This window comes from Molothrus aeneus, unplaced genomic scaffold (assembly GCF_037042795.1).
Source record: "Molothrus aeneus isolate 106 unplaced genomic scaffold, BPBGC_Maene_1.0 scaffold_63, whole genome shotgun sequence".
Taxonomy (NCBI): Eukaryota; Metazoa; Chordata; class Aves; order Passeriformes; family Icteridae; genus Molothrus; species Molothrus aeneus.
In genome coordinates, this window is record NW_027099215.1 from 395,889 (window position 1) to 414,540 (window position 18,652).

At 38.6% G+C, this 18,652-nt stretch overlaps 1 pseudogene; it reads right to left on the reverse strand.

Moving 5' to 3' along the window:
* Positions 1-1,339: 1,339 nt before the first annotated feature.
* Positions 1,340-16,274, reverse strand: LOC136571104 (SWI/SNF-related matrix-associated actin-dependent regulator of chromatin subfamily A member 5-like; annotated as a pseudogene).
* Positions 16,275-18,652: the final 2,378 nt, after the last annotated feature.

Consider the following 18,652-nt stretch of genomic DNA (forward strand, 5'->3'; position numbering starts at 1 on the left):
AAATATTTTCATTGTTTTCCTTACTTATTGAAAGCAAACACATTTTCTCTAACTTGTAGAACACCACTTGGGAGAGTAAAGTTTAGTTCCTTTCACTTCCTGCATGTGGAACTTGACAATCATTACAAATGAAGTGCTGCTTAACTACATAATAAATCTTTCCCTTCTGTTTGCTCCTAAAGTTTTTATTTAGACTAATTTAAAACAAATGCTCATGGTTTCTTTTGGAGTTTTTTTGATAGTATTTGGTTGGCGTTTTTTTGGTGAAAATGGATGCTTTTAAAGGAAGGCTTCAGCATTAAAGCATTTTTCTTTAGGGTATGCTAAGTGCAAGCAGGTAAACTGATTTCTTCAAGGGCTGCCAGGACAATTCAATGTGTGAGATGCTGTGGCCTGGCTGTTAACACTGCTACACGTTATCATGTTGTTGGACTATTTGAAGAGCAAGTGTGATTACTCATCCTGTTTGCAGCAGGTTTGCAAACCAGTCACAGACAAACAGAAACTCATGTCTCGTGCCAGTAAGAACTGTGCTGCATCTGGGACTCCTCAGCAAAACAGACTTTTCATAATTTCTGTTTACACAAAGCTGCTGCCTTTTAGATTTGGGTTCTTACCAGGCCAAAACTGAGCAGAGCTTATGAGCATTCGCTCCATTTTGGTTTGTTTGTTTTCTTAGTAGATTCCAAAATTATGCTACGTTAGATGATGGCATCTCAGTCAGCAGATGCCAGATACAGCATCAGGAAGGGACAATGTAGGGATCACTCATGCATGGCACTGTTTGACTGGCTCAGGGCAGAATGAGAGTTGCAAACTACAACTGTGCACAGCTGGAGTCAGCACCAGTTCCTTTCACTCCAGTCACAACCGTCACTGCACTTACCACAGCTGAGTGTGTGAGAGAAGGGGTTGTTTCCCACATTTTCCTTGTTCTGTCCTGGTGGTTGTTTGCCAACAGACCCAATTCTGCCATGCTTAGGCCATTCTAATGAAATGCAGACCTCAGCCTGACTCACCTACCTTTCTTCTGGCTCAGATGTTAAGCAAAAAGTGTTAACAGTTTTGTTCCAATCATTATTCTAAAAGTAAATAACCAGCCTTTCCACAAATTTCAAGGAACTGAATATATTGGTACCATAAGTTCAGTAAAGGTAAAGTCAGAGCCACAAAATTTCCAGAAATAGAGTTTGAGTGGCGGCTGGTACCAAGAAAACACCACTAAACAGTTCTGTTTATCATCATGTTCACAGCAACCCAAGATGAAACAAACTGGGGGATGACTAAATAACTATGCATTGAAGTGGAAACAGTAGTGAAAAAAAGGCCACAAGAAGCCTTATTAATAAATGAAGACAATTTATTACTTCAAGTGTTAATGGTAAAAAAAATTCAGCACAGCTGTTGCATTTAAAAAAGTGAAACTACAATTAAGTACTATGTTCTAGTTCAATAAACAGATGAACCCAATGTTCTTCAAAACAGTTAAGCATTATACAGTACATCTTATGAAGACCCGTAAATTAAAGAACTACTTCTTAAATTTAGAGATTAAAAAAATTCTGCATTCACAACTTTAGCTTCTTTTTTCTCCCACGCCCATCAGGAGTGCCATCCATTTTGCGCTTCTGTGCCTGCAAGGTAAGATTTTATACTAAGTTGTTGTCATACAGAAAGGCTGTGAGCAAGCAATGTGTTTCAAAACAAAGCAGATGGAGAAGATCAACACCCTGGCAGCTTTAAAATATGATCAATTGCAAATGTGGCATTTAGCAAATATGCACATCTTTTCTGTTGTTTTTCATGCTCCAAATCTGGAAGAAAGTGTATAAAAAACAAGTAAGGATGGTATAAAGCTTCCTATTATGAAAAGGTATTTCTAAATACCCATTTAAATATTCTGTGAACACGTCTAAGAAACTTAATATTCCATCACTATTAACCTTACTGATTTCTGCACATCTGTCAACTAAGTTGTGCTTCTAAGTTTTTGCTTCAACAGCTCTAGGCAACAACCTGAACAAATGGAGGTAGGAAAATACATAAAGGTGATATTTTATTTACAAAATAGGCCTATTTGCATATTAGGAATACTTTGAATTTAGTCAGCAAAGAGCGCTGTCAAGCATTTGTGCTATTTTCCCAAATCTAGCTCTACAGGCCCATTTGTAAATAGATCTGTGGATGATTTAGCAGATTCTATAAATCAAAATGCCAAATACATCCCTGATGTACTTACCAGGGTAAATCTATACAGTGTACCAACCCAGTGATCCAAAACCTAACAAGTTTATCTGCTCCAAAGCATGTGAGCTACACTTAAGAACCTTTTTTCTTCTATTTGACATCCTCAACTGGACTAGATGAACACTGACATGAACTTTAGGCAGCTTTTAACATTGCTCTCTAAGTTGCTGGTTTCAAATAACTTTAGATATCACTTGTCCTAGACACTTGGAAAAACGCTGTTTTCAAGTGAGCTTTTTCACAGAAATGCCTTTTTAAATCTTACTGAAGATGGTTTTGGTCCACGTTTCTTCTTTTCTGCCTTTTCCTTTTCTTCCAGTTCCATGTTTTCTCTTTCAATGAGTGTGATTAAAGTATTACACCTCCTTTGTAGCTCCTGCATTACACAACATATTCAATCAGTACCTTAGGCAGCCACTTAATGTAAAAATCCTCTTAGAATATTAAAAATGCTGGTGAGTAGGTAAGTAGTTTGCTGGATCTTGTCAGAATAACAAAGAAACAATTAAATGTTTCATGCTACTTACTTCCTGGCTGGCTTCACAGGGATGGATTTGATTGCAGATGTTTGCTTTGTAAAAGACATTTATATTTAACTCAAATTGGAAAAGCATACCTTAGAATTTTGAACTTCTCCTCCCATTTGCCACGGCTACATTTGACACCCGTACAGTTGTCAGAAAGTTATTAAGAGGTAAAACCTTGTTCCCATGCACCTACCTCAGTATTTCAGCAGCAATTTAATTAACTTAATTTAATATTGTGATAGGCATTCATGAACAAAAAGGAGCTATATATATATATATATATATATATGTAGATATATATATATATATATACACCATTGCAGTTCTGGACTTGAGAAACCAGTCAAATCTGAATTGCGGCGAGTTTCGGATACATTGTCTTAATTCATCATAGACATTTTCAAATCCTAGTTTGTGAAGCATACAGATTAGGAAGCGATCCTCCTCTTCGGTGTAATTCTTCCCTTTATTAGTACCATAGGATATTCTTAGTTGGTGGAAAGGGGCTTTATATCTCCCAATCTGAACAAAACAAGTAAGACCACATAAAGCTAAGAAATAGGTCAGAATTAGCATGGAAGTCTTTTGTATAAAAGCATTAAATCACATGAAGACAGAAAACTATAACTTTAAGCATCTCCCATGCTAAGTCTTCACAAGAAAATGACTTTAGGTTCAGAACAGTGCATTTATCAAAGCTATCTAAACAGGCAAATTCTGGTTTCGACAATAGACAGCTTTGTCATCTTCTGACTAATGGCAGGCTTTCACTACACTTAAAAACAGGCAAGACTGGTCAGGATTCAAGTGGCAACGATCCTTTTGGACAAAAATCTTCAGGAACCGGTAAAGTCAGAGTAAGAGTAAAAAGGTACATGACAGCTGGCACGTGGTTTGGCTGCCTTCTGGTTTATTGACTCTGACACTTCTTCCCTAGAAGACAACTAACTCAGCAAACCTGAAGTGGGGAGAAAATTGCGACAAAGTGTCTTAATTAACTATAAATCTCTTCACTACCAACTACTTGGTGAAACACAAAGAACAAAAGCTTCCTCTGTTGGATTAGTCTTTTTTAAGTGCTCTCTAATCTCATGTTTCTAACTCCCTCTGTCTTCTGCCATCTCTACCTGTTTCTACTTTACTCCAATTCTCTCCACCTGTTTTCCTATGTTTCTCTCTCCCCCACTGCTCTACCCACCTACCTCTCTCCCTTCTCTTCCTCCATTTCTCTCTCTCCATCCCTCTCCATTTTTCTCTCCATCCCTCTATCTCCCCCATTTCTCCCTCTCTCCATCCCCCTCTCTCCATTTCTCTCTCTCTCTCTTAATTTCAGTTCCATGTGTCCAGAAGGAACTGTGCTCCTCCCAAAGCCTGTACTATGTGGAGTTACACAGCACTCTGAACTGTGTGCTGTAATACAGAAGACTGTTACAAACACCAGGGTAGACCATAGCTAAGGGTGTCATCACAGCACTTCCGTGGGATGGAAAAGCCATAGGAAGAAATTGCTGAGTGTTAAGCAAAGAGGCCACTGTCATGCCCAAGATGTCTTCATACATCAGCAGCACTGGCCAGACAGGGGTCATGCATCTCCCCTCACTGGCACCAGGAAAAAAAAAAAGAAACTGAGCAAACCCACCTTTGTATCGAGAGCCTTTTTTATGCTGATTCGTCTCTGAATTCTAGCTTCTCCTCTTTCAATCTGAGCCATGATCTTCTCTATGTCTTGGAGTTCATTGCATCTTTCCCAGAACACAGCTAAGAAAAGAACAACTTCTTAGTATCTTATCATGCATTGTAAAAGTCAGAGGTTTAACCTTAAAAAAAGGATGTTAGCTGTTCCTTCCTTTTACCAGAGCTTACTGCTGTGTGACAACAGACACGCCTTGAGCTGGTAAGAAACCTTCCCTTCCAGCTACCATGTGCTGCAGTAGTAAAAATGCTGTTTTGAAGAGGGTAGATATAGGAATCTTCAGTTTAAGTGAGGTACAATACAGGCCAGTAAGACTTTTGTGTTTCAGTCTCCTCAAAGAAAACAAAGCTTCTTCAAATGAAAACGGATGTAACAGAATACAGTTTTATCAAGAGAAGCAAGAGGGCAACTGAGTGCCCAAAGACAAGCAAGTGCCTGAAAGACCATTAGGTGTTTAAATAAGGGGTTTTTGTACAAGATTTTTTCACATTTTCAACTTGCTCTATACCTCTAGAAATGTAGTGCCAGGACTTTGCAGCTGCACTACAGTGGAAAAAAAATCTCTTCTAATGCGAGGTTAAGACTCAGGTTACCAGTGGTGGCTGTAGGTTCAATCGTGATGTATCTACTGTGTTCTGCTCTCGAGGAGCAGGTAAAGGTTAACTTCTCATTAATGAATACAAGGAAAAGGGAAATCTCTTCAGCTAAGCAGTGTTTCTCAGCATTTCCCTTTGCAAAAATTAACAAGAACTGAAGACAGTGCTACCCAGTTAGATTCAGGATATAGTGAAATGGCTCAGCAGGAGTTTATGTGTGCATTTTAGTACAGCCTTAGTTGTGCAGGGGGTAATGATGGTAAAAAACAGAGCAGCAGATCCAAAATACATCAATATAATTCTACCCCAAAAATCTTAAAACAGCAGTGTAAGAAATTGTCAGCTGTAGGATGTTACCATGTTCTCAGGCAGTTCAAATGAGCCAAGCAGAGTTAGATACTCTCAGAGCTGAGTACAGAATTAAGTTACCTGAATACTCAATGACTTCCTCTGGGGTTTTTCCTTCGACTTCTCGTGCTATATTTTCAATGTCATCACAGCCCCATTTCTCATTGGCTTTGATGAACTGGTTGAAATCTCTCTTATTCCAGTTAGTGAAGCCCTATACAGCAATCAAGAGGAAACATTGCACAGAGGTTCAGGATTTGTCCATCTCCGAATTTGATTCAACTGGTTTCTTGAAATTGCCTGTAACACTTCCATCATTCCACAGTGTTAAACCTTTTCTTTCTCTGCAGTTTAATTTAGTAGAACTCTTTTTATGCTGCAGTCACTGTAGTCTCCCTATTTAAATACTGCAAAATGACTAGCACTACTTCTTTATTTACCTAGTAATTTCTGGTAAGTTTTCAGCTGAAAAATTAATCCCTCCTCCTAATAGTCTCTCTGTGGGATTACTTTCTAAGAAAAAAAAATTGCTCAAGTGAAAGTAGTGTAATGGCTTTTGTTTTGTCAAAAAGGCCCCCCAAGTGCCTCACAGACACCCTCAGCCATTGCATCATTGCAGTGACCACTGCATGGTCACTCTCCCTCAGAAGGACTAAAGCCATCTCGTGATGCTGATTTTCAGCAGAGACACAAGTAGCACTGCTGAAGTCATGAGCCAAAGTAGGTTCATTTCATATTACCAGTAGCTTTTACAAGTAGTGGGAAGTAGCAAGTTCTGCCAGCCATGTTGTGATTTAGCCACAGCTTACTGGACTGTATTGATTCCTGACCTCTGTGATTCTGGTGTCTCCACAGTGAGCTGTTCCAGCTCATTACTACGCAAGCAAGAAATCCTGTCCTGTAATTCCGATCCCCTGCCAAAATACAATGTGTAAATAAAATATCCAAATAAGGCATATCAAGCATTCACCTGGTTTTAAATTATTTAAATATACAGGCTTCCTAATTATATACCTATTCAGCTCACACCCTCTTTCAGTGAGGGGAACTATCCACTACCAGATGTGGTTTAGGAAAATTGACTGTTCAGACTCCAAGATTCACTTCCATATGGGTGTGAAAGTGAGGCAGAATATGTGCATTAAATAATGTGGAATGCAGCACACCCAGCTCTGCAGCCATTCTGCAAGGTCTCATGGAAAGACATCACAGTCTATAGTGAATGCCAGACTAGGATTCAGGAGAATCCTTGGTGCACATTCCTCAAAGATATCCTATGACATAGGCCTATGACAAACCTAATGCTAGAAACTCTTTTCAGTCAGAACCAAACTTTGCAGATGTGGTAACTACGGCACAGTGACCAAGAAATGTTCCCATAATGCTGTGAAACACAAAACAAGCTTTGGCTGATTTCAGTCTCACTGAAGACCCAACAATACCTGGGTTAGAAGTTTCTCTTTTTCTTCCAGTTCTTCATCATTAAGAGGTTCAGCCTCATCAATCTTAAGCTGCTCTTCCTTTTGTGCTTGGGCTGCATTTGGGAGATCAGGATTACGAGGTACCTGAAAGGTTTTGCACTTCGTAAAACTGAATTAATTTTTCACAGATAATTACTAATTGTCACCTTTCTGTTAATATAACCTAATAGCTTCTACAGCTGAACATGATTTTATTTCATTTAAATTACTGTGAAAGGCTGGAAAAGTACATATTCTCCTACTGTTGCATTAAACTGCTCCATTGCAAGAATTTAGGGAATAACACAGAAGGAACTGGACCTTAAAGATCACCTCTTTTCCAAGCCCCTGCTATGGGCAGGGCCACCTTCTGCTTAGACAAGGATGCTCAAAGGCTCATCCAACGTGGCCTTGAACACTTCCAAGCAAGTGGAATGTGGGTCATCCACAGCTTCTCTGGGCAAATTGTGCCAGTGCCTCACCACACTCACAGTGAAGAATTTCCTTCCAATATCCAACCTAAACTTGCCCTCTGTCAGTTTAAAGCTGCTCCCTTGTAAAAAGTCCCTTTTCAGCTTCCCTGCAAGCCCCCTCTAGGTACTGAAAGGCTGCAATCAGGTTGCTCCAGAGCCTTTGCTTCTCCAGACTGAACAATCCCAACTCTCAGCCTTTGCTCTTAAGAGAGGTGCTCCATCCCTCTGGTCAAGGAAATTCTTCAGTTACCTTGCAATTGTTTTCCTGTAGTAGAGAATCTCTTTTTCCAATAGTTCAACAGGCGAGGAGGAAAGAACTGGAAGTCCTGTACATTTGGCTGTTTTGGAGGCCGTGGAGCCTGAAACACAAAGTTTGCATTTGCTCCCTTTCACATACAGAATCTGCTTGCTTGTAAGAAGTAATTTAAGTTTATGAGCAAACAAAAAGCATTATTGTTACAAAAATGCACTGTCTTAACTTGGGGGGAAAAAAGTCACACCATGCAAGACACACCAACCACCACAAAGAATTCTAAAAGTAAAAGAGCAGTGAGAGAAGGGGAAGAGAGGTCTTTTGGGAGGAGGTGGCTGGTGAAAAAGTCACACGTGTTTAAAGCATTAATCTTGCACAGGAAAATTTACAGCTGCTTAAATAAGAACTAGAAAAAACTTGATCTTAGCCTCCCTAACGTCTTACAAGTTTCATACTGTTCTTATTTTTTCTCACAGAAGTTTGTCTCAAGTCTTTTGGAAATTTTTTCTAAATTTAGATAGTCCCTCCACTTTATAAAAGTGAACAGAGCAGTTTTTATGACTCAAGACCTATTTGTTGCTTAGAGCTTTAGCCATTTACCATACATATTGAAAAAATTTACTTCTTTTGATTAGTCAACTCACCTTGGGTGCTTTTGGTTCACTGACTCGAAGAGCCTCTCTGAAGTAAGCATCCACAGCATAATTGGCTTTTCTTTCTCTTTTAGGTGGTTCAATCCACTCTGTAAATGCCAACTATAAAAACAAAACCCATCACCCCCAAAACCAAAAATTAAGTCTTGCAAGATCATGAGACCAGCTACAAGTTTTATGTAAAATTAGATCTACATCTACTTCATTATAAGTGTTATAAGTGTTATTTAAACTATTTTCATAGATGACACTGTATTTTACCCAATACCTCTTAAATAAGTATGACTAAAACATGCAATTCAGTGCATTCCTCCAAAAGAAACTTAAAACATTACCTTCTGTTTTTCTCTGTAGTCTTCACCTTCAAAATTATACACGCTAGATTCAGTATCCATAGTAAAATTCCTAAGGGAGCTTTCACCCATCTTTGAAAGTTTTTCGTTCATTTCCGCAGTCTTGGACAGGGGATACAGAAAAGAATAGCAGCCATTTGGATGGTACTTCATTATTTAACATCTCATTCCCAGATAGAACGGGAGCCATTTTGGAAGGCACGTCATTATTAAACACCTCATTCCAGAAAGGAGCCACTCTGAAAGGTACTTCATTTTAAAACATCCCATTGCCAGAAAGAAGAGGAGCCATTCTAGAAGGTACTTGACTATAAAACATCTTATTGACAACATAGAAAAAACAGACACGATTGAGTAACACAAAAACCCTCTACAGCAAAAACCCCTTTTCTCTCCAGCTTGGAACCAAGTTATCATCCAGAGACTCACTATCTTGCCATCACATTTAAATCTACAGGTGAGCTTCCCCTTTTCAAACTTTCTCACCTTCTTTGCCCCTCTTTCCAAAATGTGATCAATATCTTCATCTGTAATCTCACTATCCTTTGAAGCAAACACGTGTGTTGCTCCATGTCTGATCATTTACAGCATTTCATCCTTTCCAAGTTTATTCAGGTTTTGATCCACCAATCTTCCTAAAGATAAAAATGCTTGAGGATAGCAACTCACTAAAGAGTTTATGTTATGGAAGGAGCAATACAGGATTTTCTCCCACTTATATTTCCACATACAAACTACATATTACTGATTCCAAGCAAGTCAACTAAGGTTACCTTACTTTTCTCTGTCTATTAGAAAAAGGAAAGGCATTCATTTAAATTTAAAGTGAAAGAAGAAACTGAGTGCTTTAAAAAGTCAAATCTGACTATATCCCACTAGGCAGGTAAGCAAAAAGTTAGTGAGGAAATGCCTACTCCTACAGTAAAACAAATTTCCAAGTGGATGAGGCCTTTGCACATGAACTCCCTTCAGAGCTCAGATGAGGCAAAAGCAACACTCCCACTGGTTCTTACTGGCTGATTGCACCATGATTTACAATGGGAGAAGAAGGGAATTTCATCCTAGATCCGAAGTGCCTTCCTATACTTGCCTTGCTGGATGACTATGGAATCCAGGCGCAGTTTCATTTCTGCACGCTCCACTATCCTTTCCTCCACGGTATTGTCTGTAATAAACCTGAACACACGGACAGTCTTGGTCTGCCCAATTCTGTGCGCTCGATCCTGCCCAAAACAGTAACAAAAAATTCAGCACTTGCCTTCCAGCATGACTACATAATGAGGTTTAAGATTTTCATTATTTACAGCACACAAATTTACAAAACACAACAGCACAGGTTACTTAAATGTTTACAGCCATCCATGGCTACCCAAGATATTACATTTTTATCTACATTGCAGGTTTGGGGTTTTTTTTTCAATAACACTGACAGTGAGTGTGTCTCTATGTGTCATAGCTAAAAACCAGCAGGATTTGGGGTTTTTCATTAAATCGCACAGAGGAGAAGATTTGGATGCTTCTGACCTTAAGCAACCTTCTGTAGAATCAAAGCATGAAGAAATCATCTCTCTGCTGACCAAAAGCTGCCTTTCTCAAAATCCTTCAGTAGTGCCATGAATAGTTCAAGAAAAATACAATACCCTGCCTCTCCTGACTAGTGAAACATGAACCACTGTGAGAATCAGTATTCTCAACACACACCTGTAGTGGTAGCTGGTACTGCCTCATTTGAGCTATTAGACACCAGTTCCATCATTCTTTTGAAGTGATTTTTGCTAGAGTCCTTGAGACCCACAGGTTAACTGAAATAATTTAAGACATTTCCAAGACTTGTCTCTGAAAGGCCTCATTTGTCAAAAAAAAAAAAAACCAACAAAAAAAACCCAACCAAAAATCCAAAAATCCACTGGCAGTTTTTAGACAGCTTTGCTTTCTTAGGTGGTCACTAATGTCCTTGACATGTATCCAGGATGGAGATGCATCCACATGTACTTAAAAAAACCCCTAAGGATAGTCGCTAAAATGAGATCCTTTCATTACCATCACCATAAAAGCAGTTTTTGAAAACTTTAATTCAACTTTTCTTTATCTCATTTTCAAGATCGCAGGAAAAACAGTGAAAACACATTCACCTCCACTCCCCACAACAGCTTTATAGTTTTGGGATTAACAACCTAGATTTAATTCATTTCTGCTTACTCAAGTAGGCTATTTGCATTAAACAATACTATGAGGTGTAGCACACACCCAGCATTTCCCACTACATAAAACACTGTATAACCCAAATGTGACTGAGGACTACTGGTTCCACACAGTGGAAGCTGCACTTGAACTGAAAATTAGTCTTACAAATCCTGCTCCTGTGCTAAAATGGGAAAATACCAATTTATTTTGGAAGTACACATTTCTAGCAAAGTACTGTGAGAAAAAGAAAAACAAAACCCCATAATTTCCATCTGGAATCTTACCATAGCCTGGAGATCTACTTGTGGATTCCAGTCTGAATCATAGAGAATTACAACATCAGCAGTAGCCAGATTGATTCCAAGACCTCCTGCTCGTGTACTCAACATGAACACAAATTTTGAGCTGTCAGGATCGTTGAATGCATTAATGGAAGCCTAAATAAATGAAAAGAATGTATCAGTTAAACAAAATGTTTTACAAGTAGTATTTTTACATAAATACAATCCCTGAATTTGTAAATACCTGTCGCTCATTGTGAGGAGTTTGTCCATCCAGTCTGCAATATTCGTAATTTCTCCACATACAGTAATCTTCCAAAATATCTAGAACTCTTGTCATCTGACTGAAGATTAGAACCCTTGAGCCTGTTTGGGTAAAAAGGTTTCTTATGCTTTCACCAAAATACAAGATTAAACAAACTCTCCAAGTCTGCACTACCAGAAAAGGAAGGAGGGCAATTCCATGTACTAAGAAGAAAAGTCGTTTGAATTTCAGACCCAAACTACAATGCAGGGCTGCAGCTGCTGCTGCCACAGCACATCCATGCCATAGGACACCTTTGTCTTACCCTGATATGTCACTGTCTAATTAATGGCTGGCTTCTCCTTTTCATTTTGTGTTGTACTCCTCAAGAAAAAGTTCCCAGACATGGCAGAGTAAGATGGTAACACAAACATAAAAACATCATCAAGTATAAATAATAAAATTTTGAAGTATTTGATTGTTTTGGATTTAAGATCTCTAGAAATAAAGTGAATTCTTCTTAAGTACTTGTCAGTTTACTTACCTGCCAAGAACAACTTAAATTTAAAAAAAAAGGTTCAGTACTTTATGCATATACACTCAACCATTTCCAGTCTACTGGAGAAATTTAAGTAAAACACAGGATATAACAAAGTTTCTACTTCCTTTTGTCCTTTGGACTCAAGGGTTAATACTGAACTCTCTTGTTTAAGATGCTAATTTGATTTGAGACCAGTCCAGTATTAATTACAACACCTCATCAATAAACCTGATATCAGGAAGAAACCAAGATCAAAAAAGCACAGTAACCACTGAATTGCTTGGGTTTTAGTCTTGAGTTATACAGTCACAGCTGCCTGGATGATACCTAGATAGAAAGTACAGTTTACTTCTATACTACAGAAGGTTGAGGTTTGGACGTGGTTTTGTTTTTCTGCAAAGTGTCCCCACTCACAAACCTGCATCCAACTTCTTCAGCAAAGTTACTACTGTAAGCATACTCAAAAAATAGTGAGCTAAAAATTTATTCCAGTGTCAAAAACTCTGTTGCAAGTGACCTTTACAGTAACCCATTTCAAAGCTCAAATAACTTTAAAACAACTCATGAGTTCCCCCATGTCTGAGTGTTTATAGAATACACAGAAAAACCTCAGGTACTGTTCAAAATCACATCCAGCAAGAAAGACCAACGTTTCACACAGGATTTGACTTGAACTATGTATGAGGACTCTGAATCTGAAATGGTCCTTCATGGCAAATCAAAGGTGTAGCTAAAATACTACATAATTATATTTCAGATAGCTAAGAAAACTATGAAAGAAAATCTAAAGCCCCAATCAAATGATGTTTTTATGGTGTGAACTTAGCTGGGATGAAAAAATGGGAAAAAAAAAGAAATCAAAACACTTCAGCACAAAAAGCCATAATGGACTATTGATCCAAGCTGGTATCATACTAGAAACCAACAGTAATCCTGGCTAAAGTCTGCTGGGTTTTGCTCAGAATACACAAAAACGTTACTGAACCAAAAAACTCTCAAAACCCCAGAAAGGAGATGCATACCTTGTTCTTTCAACTTAGGTAGCAATTTGTCTAGAACTACCATTTTGCCACTGTTAGTGACCAAATGCATGTCTGTTGTGTAAGGTGGGCCAGGCTCTGCTCCATCAAAGAGGTACGGGTGATTGCAGCATTTCCGCAGCTGCATCAGGATGTTCAGCAGTCTCATCTTGTCCAGCTTCCCAGCTGAGTTCAGGATATCTATATCCTTCATCAGGATTCGGGTATACCTACAGCAGGGAAAGAACAAAACCCTTCTGTTCACTCTCAAATGAAGTCTAAAAAGAAGCTGGGGGATGATTTACAAGCTGCATCTTTCGCTGGTGCAGGGGGAGGAGGAGGAAAGGTTTGAATACATGTAAGCCAGGAAAAGCCTGTGGGAGACAGAACCTGCCCTCAGCATCATGGCAGCCATGGGACATGGTTTGGGTGTCATTCTTCTGCCTCTGGGCAAGTCAGAAATGTAGCACAGACTCACAGAATTGATTGGGTTGGAAGAGAACTCTGAGATCATCAGTTCCAACCTTAGGCTAAACACCACCATCCACTGGGTGCCACGTCCAGCTGTTTCCTAAATACCTCCAGAGATGGTGAATCCACCACCTGTCTGAGCAGCCTATTCCAATGCTTGACAACCCTTTCCATTAAGAGATTCCTCCTGATGTTTGACCTGAACCTCCCTTGGTGTAGTTTGAGGCCATTTCTTCTTGTTCTGTTGCCTGGGAGAAGAGGCTGATGACCCCCTCGGCTGCACCCTCCCATCCAGGAGTTGTGCAGAGCAAAAAGGTTCCTCCTGAACCTCCTCTCCTTTGAGCAAGAAGTTAAGCAAGCTTTCCTAAGTCTTTAGGCTACAAATACTGTCTAAAGCTCACCCTACCCTTCATTTAATCAGGTAAATCTCCCTGACATGCATGGTTCTGTCATAGCAGTGTCAGAAAGAAACAGGTATAAACTGGGAGTATACCAGAGAGAATAAATTGAGTTCTACACAACCTCCAAGTCACAGACAGCACATTCCTTCTGAGCCTGAACCACAGCCCAGTCAAGCACATGCATTAATTACCATTCTCGCTGCATTTTGCTGAGGCCCACATAAATTTTAACTTCCTTCTTTGGAGGCAAGCTTTTCTCCACATCAGCCTTGATACGACGGAGAAGGAATGGTCGTAGCACCTGAAAGAGGTTCATCATTAAATGCATTTTGGAAACTGAAACACTGATCAGGTCAATAGATGAATCAAAGAGCAGATATTCTCTATCACAGATACATGATCTAGTGTTAGACAATCTGAAAAAAAAAAGCGCAACCTATATGGAGAAATTATTTGCTATACATAGGATATACATGTGCTTTATTTGAAAGACTCAAAGATTAGGTCAAAATGATCTTTGACATGGTTCTGTGTCCTTGGACTTAATTTTGCTTGACTGAAAAGTTGTGGAATAATCTCTCTCATCCTAATAGTCTATCATAGGAAGCATGAGAAGAACTGTTTGGGATTTAACTTAGGTAAATGTAACCCTTGTATTAAAGGCAAAAGGACTCACCATATGAAGGCGCTCCACCAGTTTTTGATCCCCTAGACAGTTGTTGGTATCAAACCACGAATCAAAAGCCTGTATCAACAAAATCATTGGTTTATAAGAGGCTTCCTTTCAAGGTACAATAGCATCACAATGGTGAACAAATACAACTCTCATATGGTCAGGAAGTAAAAGAACAAATTACCTTATTTGGCCTATTTTATGAAAAGCTTTATAACAAACATTTCCAACTCAATCTATCACTTATCAGTAACTGACACCACTAACTATACATATCCAGGTCTACTTTCAAATTGGGAAAACCAGCAAAATTAATTTGATTCAGAAACAAAAGACTTACTTCAGCTGAGTTAAAGACATCTGGCAAAAGGAAGTTGAGAAGTGCCCAGAGTTCATGTAAATTGTTCTGAAGTGGAGTTCCAGTTAATAGCAGTCGGTTGGTAGTCTTGAATTCCCTTACAATTTCTGATAACTGAAGGACAGTGAGACATGACCAAATATCACACACATATATATAAACATTACTAGTCCCTACACCACCACCTAAATAACCCACACAGATCTCTTGCTTAGTGTAAAATAAATTACCTTTGATTTTTCATTTTTAATCCTGTGGGCCTCATCTATAACAAGGTATCTCCAGTTGAACTTTTTGAATACTGACTTCTCTTTGATAAGCATTTCATATGATGTTACACAGACATCCCATTCTCCAGGCAGCAACACATCTCTCACAAAGGCAGCCTAGGTAACAAGGTGACAGCTGGTTACTGAGGCTTTGTCAAATTTAAAGGGAGTTAAGTTCCACTTTTTCCACAGGGAGAAGTCTAAGTACATGATATGATGTCCTCTGCCCTATGCAGGTCCATGATGCTCAATAAATAAGGGGAATTTCCTCAGTCAGAGACATAAAATCAGAGTGTTGCACCTATGCAAGGAGCAAATGATGTTTTGAAAAATGGGGCTCTTATACTGTATTATGTATAACACTTCTCCCCATCGCCGTTCATCCATCCAGATAAAATGGAACCTCTTTCCTCTTCAAATGTCAAATATGTAATAGATATTTGGAAATGGAAAGGATACCTTAGGGTACATGCTAATGTACTTCCTTCAATTAGGTTTTATGATTATGACCTTTATTCCAACAATAATTTAATATTTTAATTAAATTTGCAACCATTTTCATTGCTGCAAGATGTCCTTCATCTCCCTCTACTGTAATTTAATGGAGTGGTTTTCAATCACAATCAGCAATATCTAACAAGAAATTTTAATACCTCTTTTCAGGGATCTAAAATGGATCTTTCATGTTTTAAAACAAACTTCATACCAGTGCTATGGCAAGGAATAATTCCCACCTCTACTGTAAGCAAATAATACACATTTTCCATTTTGGCAACCAGATGTGAAATATTAAATGTTAGTTACAAAAAGAAAATGAAAAGACTTAAACTCCTTTAAGTAAGAATGAGGAAAGTTGAAAAAATTAAAAATTAAACTAATAATCGCACCTTGGTAAAGAATATCCATTGGTAATTACAATGTCTCTTGACTTATGACATGTTTCTGACTAAACATCAAAATCTGGATGCAGGTTACTGGGTTCAGGCTTCATATATCTTTAATATCTCTGATTTTCAAGAATCCACTTGCTCAGAAAATATCCATTACATTTGAAATAATAATCATATTTGAACACCTTTTGACAATATTGTGATCTGCCCAGCCACAGACATTCAAAGGAGTGACTTACACAAAGCAAAAGATTTCTGGAAATAGGTTACAGCAGAATATTACTTGTGCACTTACCAAAAATGCCAAAAATGTTGAAAATAGCATTTATTCTTTTGAAAACATCAGTCTAGCATTTATTCTTTGCAGCAATTTCTGCCCAAATCCAGTCTTCTTGTTTCTGTACAGATGATTTCTTTTCAACCAGGGTTATGTTGCCTACAATAACAGCAACAAGGATGTTCAGGAAAGGGGAAAAAACACCAGAAAAAATGTACAGAATATTTAATTTGCAAGAAGAAAATAAACTACTGCTTTGCATTCTTTATGTAACAGCAGCAACTCTGCACACATTTGCACAGAAGGGGGAAGCACAGCAGCAGAAACAGGAAAACAGTTAATATTAACACATCACCTTAGAAAAATAAAAAAATAGACAGTATTTTCCTCTTTCTTGCACATAGATTTAAAATTTCCTGGAAGGACATCCTAGACTTGCACCTCTTCTTTGGGTATTTTAACACAAATCAGGGAAATCTGAACTAGTTTCTAACTAGAAAAATGTATCACCTTGGAAACAAAAGGTAGCTGAAAGGGGAAAGCAGAACACCTAGATCTGAGGAAATTTTGACAGTGTCTGCTAACATGGATTACATGGATTTTAAATTCCAGTCACAATGCCAGACCTGAAGCCAAACCTGACAGCAGCTGCTTTCAGTTCCTGTCTCTATATCGGGCACAAGAAGAGATCTATCTAGTCTGGGGCTGTAGATGTGTGGAGGCTTGATGGTGGTCAAAACCACCTGAAAGTAGCTCAAGTACAGAACTGTAGCATTTTGCAGAAGTAGGATGAAAGAGGAAGGTTTTCTGAAGCAGGGCAGGGAACAGAAATGCCAAATGGAAATGAGAAGTTTCCACGGGAGGGAAGGTGTAAAGCAGGAAAGCAATGGTACATGTGGTGACAGGAGAAAATCTGGGCTGCAGTGAAAAGGAACAGAACAGAGTCAGAATCTCTATTCGGAAAAAGTCTGAGGAGATGCCAAGAAATATAACCTGGATTTTGAGAAAGCAGAATGAGCCCTGTAATGCTGTGAGCCCTATATAATGTCAGGTAATTTTTTCCCCTGCATTCTTCTAAACCTTCTGTAGAAGGAAGGAACCTTCTACCATGGATCTCTCATGTCTTTCTTTCTTGGAAGGTGGTGAGTAAATTTTATCAGTTGCATCAATGCAGCCTGAGTTTGCACAACAGTGATGTGGGATGTGAACCTCTGGTGGGATTTGATAAAAATTGCCCTGGCTGGGTAATGAGAAAGAGGGCTGGAAATGACTGAGTTTAGTTTTATCCTGACCAAAAGCACTCAGGAATTTACTGAAGCAGTCATTACTTGTGGAACGTTCTCTATTCACTGTGTGGTCACTGCTTTCAGTGCAATTATTATTTCCAGCCATTACCTGGGAATGAATGAAGAGGATTAATTGCTGTTGTCCTTTAAAAGTTTCAACTGTGCTCAAAATTCTTTCGTGACTCTTGGCAGACAGGGAATGTTTGGCTTTTCAATGGGTTTGAGATGCATCCATATCTGTTAGCAAATGATCATCACCCCTACTGCTTCTTGATTTTAAAATGCATACAGCTCTCAGCCTGAGACTCCTTTGGTTAAGAACAGGAGTGATTTACCAAGTGTCTACGGCTTGGACTGCTCATCTTGCCCAATGACATGAGATACATGTGCTGCTTTTGACAGAACAGCGTGACATTTTTCTGAACAAACTCAACCACTGCTTTGCCTGGCCATGTGCATATTTGGATTATTTTTGTGCCAACAATGGAAAATATTTTTGCCTTAATGACAGATTTTATTTTTTATTTCTGCTGCCTCTAGTTATGAAATTCTCCAGAGAACCATTTACATGAGGCAAAACTGATTCTCAGAAAATATATCAGAAATACCAAAGTAAGGAGAATGCATAATCTAGTGTATGAAAAAGATAAAATACCTTATCTACTTTGTGTCATATTCTGGCAATCAAATTATTGCACTTGCAGCATCCATCTCTGTCAGTAGGATGGGTCACTGGCTTCTGCATTAAAAGCTCAGTTTAGCAAAATCATCACTATTTCTCAAAAAAAAAAGTTATGATCTCATTGAAGTCATGTAGGACAAATGAAATCACTGTTTTTTCAGGGAATTATTTGTCTCTCCCTCTTGGTGTGATGTTGCCCCTTTTGAAGAAATGTATCTTAAATACAGTTTATTTTCTTTCTCTTTAAACTTGCTGTTATGGCATATGCTTGCATCCCAGACACTCTTCATTAAACATTCCTGTGCTGATGCACAAGCATCATTACTCCCAGAAGAGTGGAGAAGTTTTAACTACCTCAAACATCACAGCAATTAAGGAGATCCAGAAAAGCTTTTCATTTTGAACATCAAGTCTCATTATTCATATGCAATCAGCAAACCAGGTCATTGTTGCATTTATCCAACCAAGTTCTT